The following is an 8,868-nucleotide window of genomic DNA, read 5'->3' as shown; positions in this document are numbered from 1 at the left end:
ATATATATATATATATATATATATATATATATATATATATATACTATTTTTTATATTAATATATCAAAACAATTTAAAATTCATTTTTAATTCATCTACTTCTTAGATTGCATTAGGCATCTTTTAGACATTTCATCTTTTGCAATTTCAATTCCAAAATTAAGTTTTTATTTTTTTCGTATTAATATGATGGGATTATATCCGACAAATCACATCCAAATTAATATTCATAGTTTTTAACTTGCATCTTAACAATTTTCTTTCGATGGTATTAAACCGTAATTAGATGGGTTCATTACCAGCTAAGATTACTGTCGTTGCTCTTGCACCGCATATGCGAGAGTCGCGAACTAGTTTGGAGTAAAAGTGGAAATAAAAGTTGGGAAAGGCTGGGAAAGCAACGGGGAGGAGGAGATAAAATGTCTGTGCTTTTAAAGCAAATAAATGATATATATATATAAAGTTTAAAATGATATTTCCCTTTATTACACAATAGTTTAAATGACAAATTTACTTTTCAAACAAAACAAAACAAAACCGTCATATGTAACTTTACTTATTTTCATAAATTATTTTTCCATAATTATATGATAAGGTATGATCTCATAGTTAACTTGATTCACATTAACACAACCATTTTTTTTAATCTATGATATATAGTTTTACATATACAACTTAGCATATGATGGGCTGAGATTTGTTAGGCCGATAAGTGGCCTAACCGAAGCTGAGAGGAGAAGGGCAGGCCAGGCAACTCTCCGACAAGCCCAGCAGAATCCTTACTGTCCTAACCGAAGTTAGTGGGGTGAAGACGACGGGAGAGAGGGAGAAGAAAAGGAGGAAGAGAATAAGTGGCCGGACTGTGGCCCAAACAAACCTCTCTCACATCGTAGCCCAACCTTATGTCAAGGAGGCAGAAAGAGGAAGGAGTCAGTCTAACCAGGGGGCCTAGCTGAAGTGAGGACGAGAGGAACCAAAATGAAAAAAACAAAAATAAGTAATGAGGGGACCGTCGGCCCAACCGAACAGTAGAGCCCATCCAAACCCAAAACAAAATTAAAATGAAAAACTCCTAGCTCTCATAAAACTAAGAGCCTTTTATTCATGTTCTAAAAATATTTTTTAAAAAATATTTTTTTATTTTAAATTATTTTTTATTTTTTAAAATTGTATTGATATATTAATATCAAAAATAAATTTTAAAAAATAAAAAAAATTATTTTAATATATTTCTAAATAAAAAATATTTTTAAAAATAATATCTATCATGCTATCAACATGATCTGAAAAAAAAAAAAATTGCAAGCTTGTCTAAATTTTAAAGTGACACATCTAAAAGAGCAAGTCATCCTATTTTGGGTTTATTTAGAAATGTAGTTATGGTTATTTTTCAAATAATTTTTTGTATCAAAATATATACTAATAATTTTTTTTATTTTTTAAAAATTATTTTTGACATTATTACATTAAAATTATTTAAAAACACTAAAAATATATTAATTTAAAATTAATAAAAAATAAAAAAAAATAAATTTTTTAAAAACCTTTTTAAAACACAGAAATAAACATACAAAAAACTACAAGCATAGTAATATTATTCATTGAACTTGTCCCTGTAAATTACTAGCTATGAAGAGTCCAAATCCATGGAGTTTTTTCAGACTTCATCAACATCTAATTATTAGACACACCTTGATCTCCATTGTTTCTAAGGTTCAGATGATCGTTTTTTAAAATTTAACAATACATTAATTATACGTCTTACGGCTGCTTAACTATTTGAAAGTGCTTGACTCCTGACGTGCGTCTCTCACAGCACCGAGGCCATGCAGGCATACTCCGGGTGTCAAATTGGAGGATCAACAGTGATCTTTTAGCTCGCGACCCCCAAGAGCGAGAGAAAAATAATTTTTAAATAACTTGTTTTCAACTTTTCATGTTTTTAGCATGCAGAAAGGACTACCTTATCAATTGATGTTTTGGTCACCGAAATGTAACAGGAACGATGGAAGCCAACTTGGGCTTGGATAATTTTTTACTGAAAAAAACTTAAGTGTGAACTCATCGGTCAATACCTTTTTTGGGTATTTTTTTTTCTTTTAATGGTTCTTTTAATTAACATGTTATTAAAATAAGAAATTACAAGGAATCAATGTTTCATTGTGCTATACTAGAGTTTTCATCGCATTTGCACAATGAAACTTCCTTCTTTTTTTTTGTCCCTCAATTTATTTTTATTTTAAGTTAGTCATTTAACATTACATTTCTCTTAGATTTGCTGTAGTTATTTGTTTTTGTATTTACATTTGAGAGCCTCATGGCATCGAAAGAATATTTTGTAGCTGGGTTGATACTCAATTTGACAAAATAAGATTTAGTTTTTGAATTCTTTTTTATTACCAATTTTAACTTAAAGAATGAGAGAGAGAGTTTGATAGATTATGTCCACAATTTTTTTTTCTCACTTGTATTTTATTAATTAAAGAAATCCATGGGGCATCAATCAAACACTATAGCCTAATACACAATTTACTGTAGATTAGAATAATATTTTTACTAATTTACCTCTCATTTAAAATTTTTTGGGCAAGGATATCATTACTATTTTTATAGGACGCATTCATCATTGTCAAATTGGTTGGGATAGATTGGTCTTTATATTTCTTTATAATGCAATTACTTATTTAACCTTGAGAGCAAAAAAATAACCTAATATGTGGGGGCTTTTTAGTATTTTCCTAGCACAATTAAATTATTTTATTGCCTATTGACTAAAAATAGGCTTGGGATTAAGGGTGTTTATATCTTTTTATCGTAGTTTTTCTATCATGTTATATTAGAGGCAAGATTAATTATTAAAAAAAATAAAGCTGGCATGCTAACAATGTTTTCCAAATCGAATGATGCGTGCGCCATCATTTGAATATCGAACACTGGCTTTCAAGGTTGCAACTGAATTGTCTCGGCAATCCCTCTATTCTTAGATGGAGTGTGTGATTTAAGTGTCATCTGTTTGGCACCGATAACTCTATTTTTTTTCTTCTTTTTCTTTCTCAATTTTGGTGATAGCGCTCTAAATTTTTAGAAAAGTCTCTTTTTTTTCCTTTCAATTTGGTCCTTCTTTTATTCTATTTGTTCTATTTAGAATAAATTATCAAATTTGAATCTCTATGCAATTTCATCCCCTTTTAATTTTTTTTAGCTATTAGATTTGGTTCCTATTCTTTTGATTGCTATTTTTTTGAGATGGTTTTAAAACTGATTTTTTTTTACAATTTCATCCCCCTATATTTTTTTAATCAAATTTGATCCTTATTTTTCTTGCTATTTTTTTCCTTGGAAATATGTTAAACTTGATATATATATTTTAAATTCATCCCTCAATATTAAATTGGTTAGGCATTGAGTTTCTTGATTAAACCTAAATTTAGAATTTAATGAGTTATAGGTTAAGGAAATTAGCTCGGGTTTCAAAGGTATACACAAGTTTTTTTTTTTAAGCTTATTTTTTTTCCAACTTAGTCATATTTTTAAGCTCATTCTTATATAAAGATCACATGATTTATTGTTTTAAAAGTTGGACTAGCTTAACAGGTCGATTCAGATCCTTTTTCATTCAATGTTTATTTGATTAGATATAAGGCCCTCTTTTTTTTCTTTCTTTTTTTACTTTCGATGATAATTTCTATTGATTTTGAACATGACAGGTTATTACAAGTTTTTTTTTGTTCTTTATTAAATTAATTTGTTTTAAAAGGAATTATTTTTATTAAACTAAATTAATTGATTGAATATAGACATTAGATATCCGCTTCAAAGTATTTTGTTTGGCTTGCTTCTTAGGTTATTGTTCTAATGACACTAACAATCTCTTTTAATCACTTGGACCAGCTTGATGGGTTAATCAAGACCTTTTTTTATTTAAATTTTATTTAATTGAATATTGAATTGTATTTTTTTGTTTTTTATGACATTTTACAGTAATTTTTAAAATAACATGGGTTATCTCAAATTTTTTTTCTATTCTTTATTGATCTTAGTTTTTTTAAAAGAATTTTTTAAATTAATTAATTAATTAATTAAATATAAGTATTTGATACTCGTTTTATATATCTTATTTGGTTTGCTTTCAGGGTCGATTATTAAATGGTGCTTGCGGTTCCTTTAAATTTCCTAGATCTCATATTATTCTTTATTCTTTATAAATGTTAGTGTCACTTGAACATTCTTCTTTTGCGCTATGAAAAAATTTGGTCCATCCTAGAACATGGCCCGGGCCATCTAGCCAGTTCATATTAGTTTTGATTTTTATTTAAATTTATGTTTTTCCATGTTTATTAGTTTTTATTTAAATGTCAAGAATGAAATAATGCTATTAATCCAAGAGCAGGATTCAGAATCCAAGGCTCTAGGCCCAGACCTAATGTAACATACAAGCTGGTTATGTTGAGCCATTAGCGCGTGCAAGTGACAACCCCAACAGAAGCTTTCAAACTTAAAAATCCTTCAAAGAAAACTCTTAACAAGGCCCATGCTGGTTATGTTACAACAATCATGACTTCAATGAACATGAGAAGTTGAGGCATACAACATTTTAAAAAAAACTTTTACATATTATATGCATATATAATTATTTATAAAATAATTTTTAGTATTACCATAAATAACTTTAATATTATTTAAAAAATACGACATGATTTTATAATTTTTTAAATATCATTTTATTAATTTTATTTTAAAAAAATTTAATTCTAAAAAAAAATGAAAGCCATTAGAAAAGGGGTTCTAAGACCTAGAAGGATGAGCTAGTGCAATACAAAGGGAGTCTTTTTTTTTTTTTTTTTAACGAGTGACCTAGGAAAATAATGTGTGGGTTACAAGAAAAATCCAATGATTAGGAAATACGAGTCTTAATTTTAAAGTAGAAATCTCAATGATTTTATTTTTAATTTTAAAATACTATTTAAATATTTAAAAAATAAAAAATTAAATTAAAAAAATATTTTTAAAATTTGATATACTTTTTTCTAGCAGTGTTAAAGGTCAAAATGACCTACATTACACTCCCCTCTGAAAAATGGACTCATTAAAACAAAAATTGGTCTTTTTTCCAAATCACAAAGACTAAAATATAATAAAAATAAATTTTAAGGTTGAAATAAAAAAAACACTAAAACTACAAGGACTAAGTAAATTAAAAATTAAAAAAATAACAAAGGACTAAAAATTATTTTTTAATAAAAATTAGGCCAAAATAAAGAACTACAAGGACTAAACATAAGAAAAAAAAGAAGAGATCCCATCCTATTTTAGTATAGACTAGGTACCATCAAATGCTCTTAATCTCACGTTAATTAGAATTTAATGATCTAGAGTTGTTTGTTTAATGTAATAATCTATTTTTGGATCCATGCATAAAAAGAAAAAAAATAAAACAAATAACATACAAAAAAATAAAAAAATATTATAAAAAATATAATAGTGAAAAAAAAAGAATGCCAAAATGTCTAGAAAATGGTAAAAAATTGGATAGGGAGGTTTAAAAATACAAAGATTGAAATTTGATAGTATTTTATTGATTAATGAAAGCCCTGTTGATAAAAAAATTAATTTGAGGAAGAAAAGTCCAGGATCAGATATTTATGAACTCAATTAAATTTTATTGAAAGTTTAATTGAATTTATGGAGGTTTTGATTACAAAAAAAATTGATTTTGGAGTTAATTTGGGTTTTAATTGGAAGAAATTAAAGTTCTGGGATCAAATTATAATTTTTGAGAATTAATTTGGTCAAATCAGGGCTTTAATTGCATAAATATTGAAGTTTGATGGCCAATTAGGGACTTAATTGAAGAAATCTGAGACTAAGAACCAAAATGAAAAAGGCGCATAAATAGAGGGGTTGTAATTAAACCGGATTAGGGGCTAAAATTAAAAAAATTAGAAATTTATTGCTCAATTTAGGGTCAAATTGCACTAATATGAGACCAAGGACCAAAGTGAAAAAGGCAGCCAAATTTAGGGCTGCTGTTTGATTTTTGGCAGGGATGCAATTGCATTGATTTTTTTAATTAAAATTATAATTGAGGACTCAATTGAAAAAATTACATGTTAAGGACCACTATAAACTTTAACACATTTTGTCGTCCTTTTCTTTTACATGAAACGACGCGTTTTGACCAGAACGGTGCTGTTTTATGCACTGTTTACATAAAAAAGGCTCGAAACAATGCTGTTTTGAAGACACTATATGTCTTTTTCTTCCCCTGGACATGCGAAGCAGGGGAAGAAGAAGATTTTTTTTTCCCTTCCGCTGTTACTACCATCAATCCTTCCAAAAAGCCGCCGACTCTTTTCAAAAAGATGCCGACCACTTTCCACATGTTGAAGGGGTAGTGGAGGAGTGGTAGCATAGTGGTCAACCCAGTCACATCCCTCCTTTATTTTTGCCTATAAAAATAGAGGGGCAGAATAGGAGGAACAAAAAAGAAAAAAAGAGGAGCAGATGAGAGGAGAAGAGAAGAGAGAGAGCACGAACGGGGAGGGGGAAGAAAAACAAAAATGAGAAGAAAAAAATAGAGAAGAAGGAAGAAGAAAAAAATAGGGGAAAAAACTGCCACCACATCGCTAGCCACCGCAAACAGCCATCGCCACTACTAGTGCCGCTGCTTGTGGCCTCTAGCAGCTCTGCTAACGACAACAACACCGCATGTTAGCCTTTCTCCCCTTCTGTTTTTTGCCTTCCTTCACCCCTGCCACTATTCACGTAGCATGTGAACAATAGAGGGCACTATTCACATAAGCTGGGCTAAGCCCAACCCATGTATTTGGGCCTGATCCGACCCATTTTAATTTTTTTCAGAATTTTATAATTTTTCTGGGTAGTATTTATGTCATTTTGATTAATATCGAGCAGTGTTTTTATGTCATAAAAATACAAATCCAATAATAAAATACTTGATTTTTGTTAAAACTTTCAAAAATACAAAACAATTTGAAATTTTTTTTTTCATACGACCAAGTGTCTCGAAGCTAAAAAATCATATTTTTTTCATACTACAAAAAAAAAATATTTTAGTATGCATTTTGGCTTTAACAACTATTTTATTAAAGTGAAGAGAACATTGGCTAAAATTTCAAAAACAACAAAAAATTTATTTTGTTTTGTTTTGTTTTAGTATTAGGGATTATGAATTTATATGTAATATGTATTCTAGATATTAAATTCTTTTTTTTTTCCAGACTCTAGAACAGTTATGTTCTACTTTATTAAGATAAGAACCTCCTTATTAAGGAGAGCTTTCCTTGAACCTTAGATAGACCGACAATTAAAAAATACAATACGATCTTAGATTTTATCAGAATGTAAAACAATACAACTTATCTTAGATAGGGTGTAGTTAGAGTGCTAATACTTTTCCTTTACGCAACTAGTTTTCGTACCCGATCTTTGAAACCAGTCAGGGTTTCTAATGATCAAAATAATAGATGGCGACTATCAGTCCATATGTTACTAATAAGAAGCAAGAATTCCATGTCCCTCTATATTTTGCCAGAATAGACTATACATCTGTCTATTACATATAATTTTTTAAGGTGGACGATCACCGCGATGCTGCACACATGCGACTCTCAATCCATATATTTGTGATTTTGAAAGATTAACCTAGATCTAGAAGATTCATTTGGGTTTTCTTTATTTTTCATATTATTAAATTATGATTTTTTATATATTATTAAATTAACTAAACTTATTAAAACTAATCAATTCAGTGACTCGAGTCTCATATTTTTTTTACTGCTTTTGAAATCCTAGCATCACTTGAACATTTTTCTTCTTGTGTTCAGGAAAATTATATGTAATAGACAGATGTATAGTCTATTCTGACAAAATATGGAGGGACAATGAATTTTTGTTTCTTATCATTTAACTAATTGATTGAATCCGGGTCTTAAATAAAATAAAAAATAATATTTAATCAATCTAAAAAAAATTTAATTTAATATTAAAGGATAAAATAAAAAAATCAATCTAAAAAAATTTTAAAATAAAAAAATTGCAAAAATAAAATAAAATGAGAATCAAGCTTGATAGAAACAAAAGGAGTATGAAATTGCTAAAAATATTTTTTTAGAAATCATCTATTAAAAAATAGCAAATAAAAGAATGAGAACAAATCTAAGAGATGAAAAAAAATTAAAGGAGGATGAAATTGAATATGATTTCCAATTTGGAATAGTTTTTCAAACAAAAAATTACAATTAAAAGAACATGGATTAAATTTGAAGAGAAAAAAATTGAAGTGCTATTGTGATTTTTTGGAGGAAAGTGCACAAATCATGGTGGATGCAAGGAAAAAAGAGGAAAAAATTGAATAAACACCTAATCAAATGGGATCATCATGCACGCACTGGTAAGAGAGGTTGACCCTACCTAGATGAATCGAAAAATACCAAGGAGAAATAATTTTTCTACTGTGAATTGCCACCTACATCACCTAAATATGGCATGATGGGTTACATGTTGGTGTGTGCAATGTATGTACCAATAATTTTTTAAAATTATTATTGATATTAATACAATCCACCATTTTCTTTTAATATTTTATGTCATTTGATTTTTTTAATTTCCAATTCAATCCATTCACATTAAGTTAATTTGAGATTGAGTTTGATATTTTATTTTAGTTGGCTTTATATGAGACTCTTGCAATATTAAAAATATATATTTTTTTGATCTAAATCCTAGTATTTAGAAGTTCATTGGACCTTAACAAATCAAGTCAAGCCAGGTTGGCTACTAAAAGATAAAATAGGTAAAGTTCTCTTAGTGATAGTGCAATCCATTCACAAGGCTTGAACTTGAGAT

General features: G+C 28.4%; 1 long non-coding RNA gene across 1 annotated transcript in view; it reads right to left on the bottom strand.

Annotated features, from left to right (window-relative positions):
• Positions 1-4,681, bottom strand: part of LOC105107560 (uncharacterized) — a 19,827-nt gene extending 15,146 nt beyond the window's left edge. Inside the window, exon 1 of the long non-coding RNA XR_838904.1 lies at positions 4,669-4,681. This is a non-coding gene — a long non-coding RNA (uncharacterized LOC105107560). The remainder of the gene's footprint in view (positions 1-4,668) is intronic.
• Positions 4,682-8,868: the final 4,187 nt, after the last annotated feature.

This window comes from Populus euphratica, unplaced genomic scaffold (genome assembly GCF_000495115.2).
Source record: "Populus euphratica unplaced genomic scaffold, PopEup_1.0 scaffold164.1, whole genome shotgun sequence".
NCBI lineage: Eukaryota > Viridiplantae > Streptophyta > Magnoliopsida > Malpighiales > Salicaceae > Populus > Populus euphratica.
The sequence above is the reverse complement of the archived record's forward strand: the minus strand, read 5'-3'. Positions and strand labels throughout refer to the sequence as shown.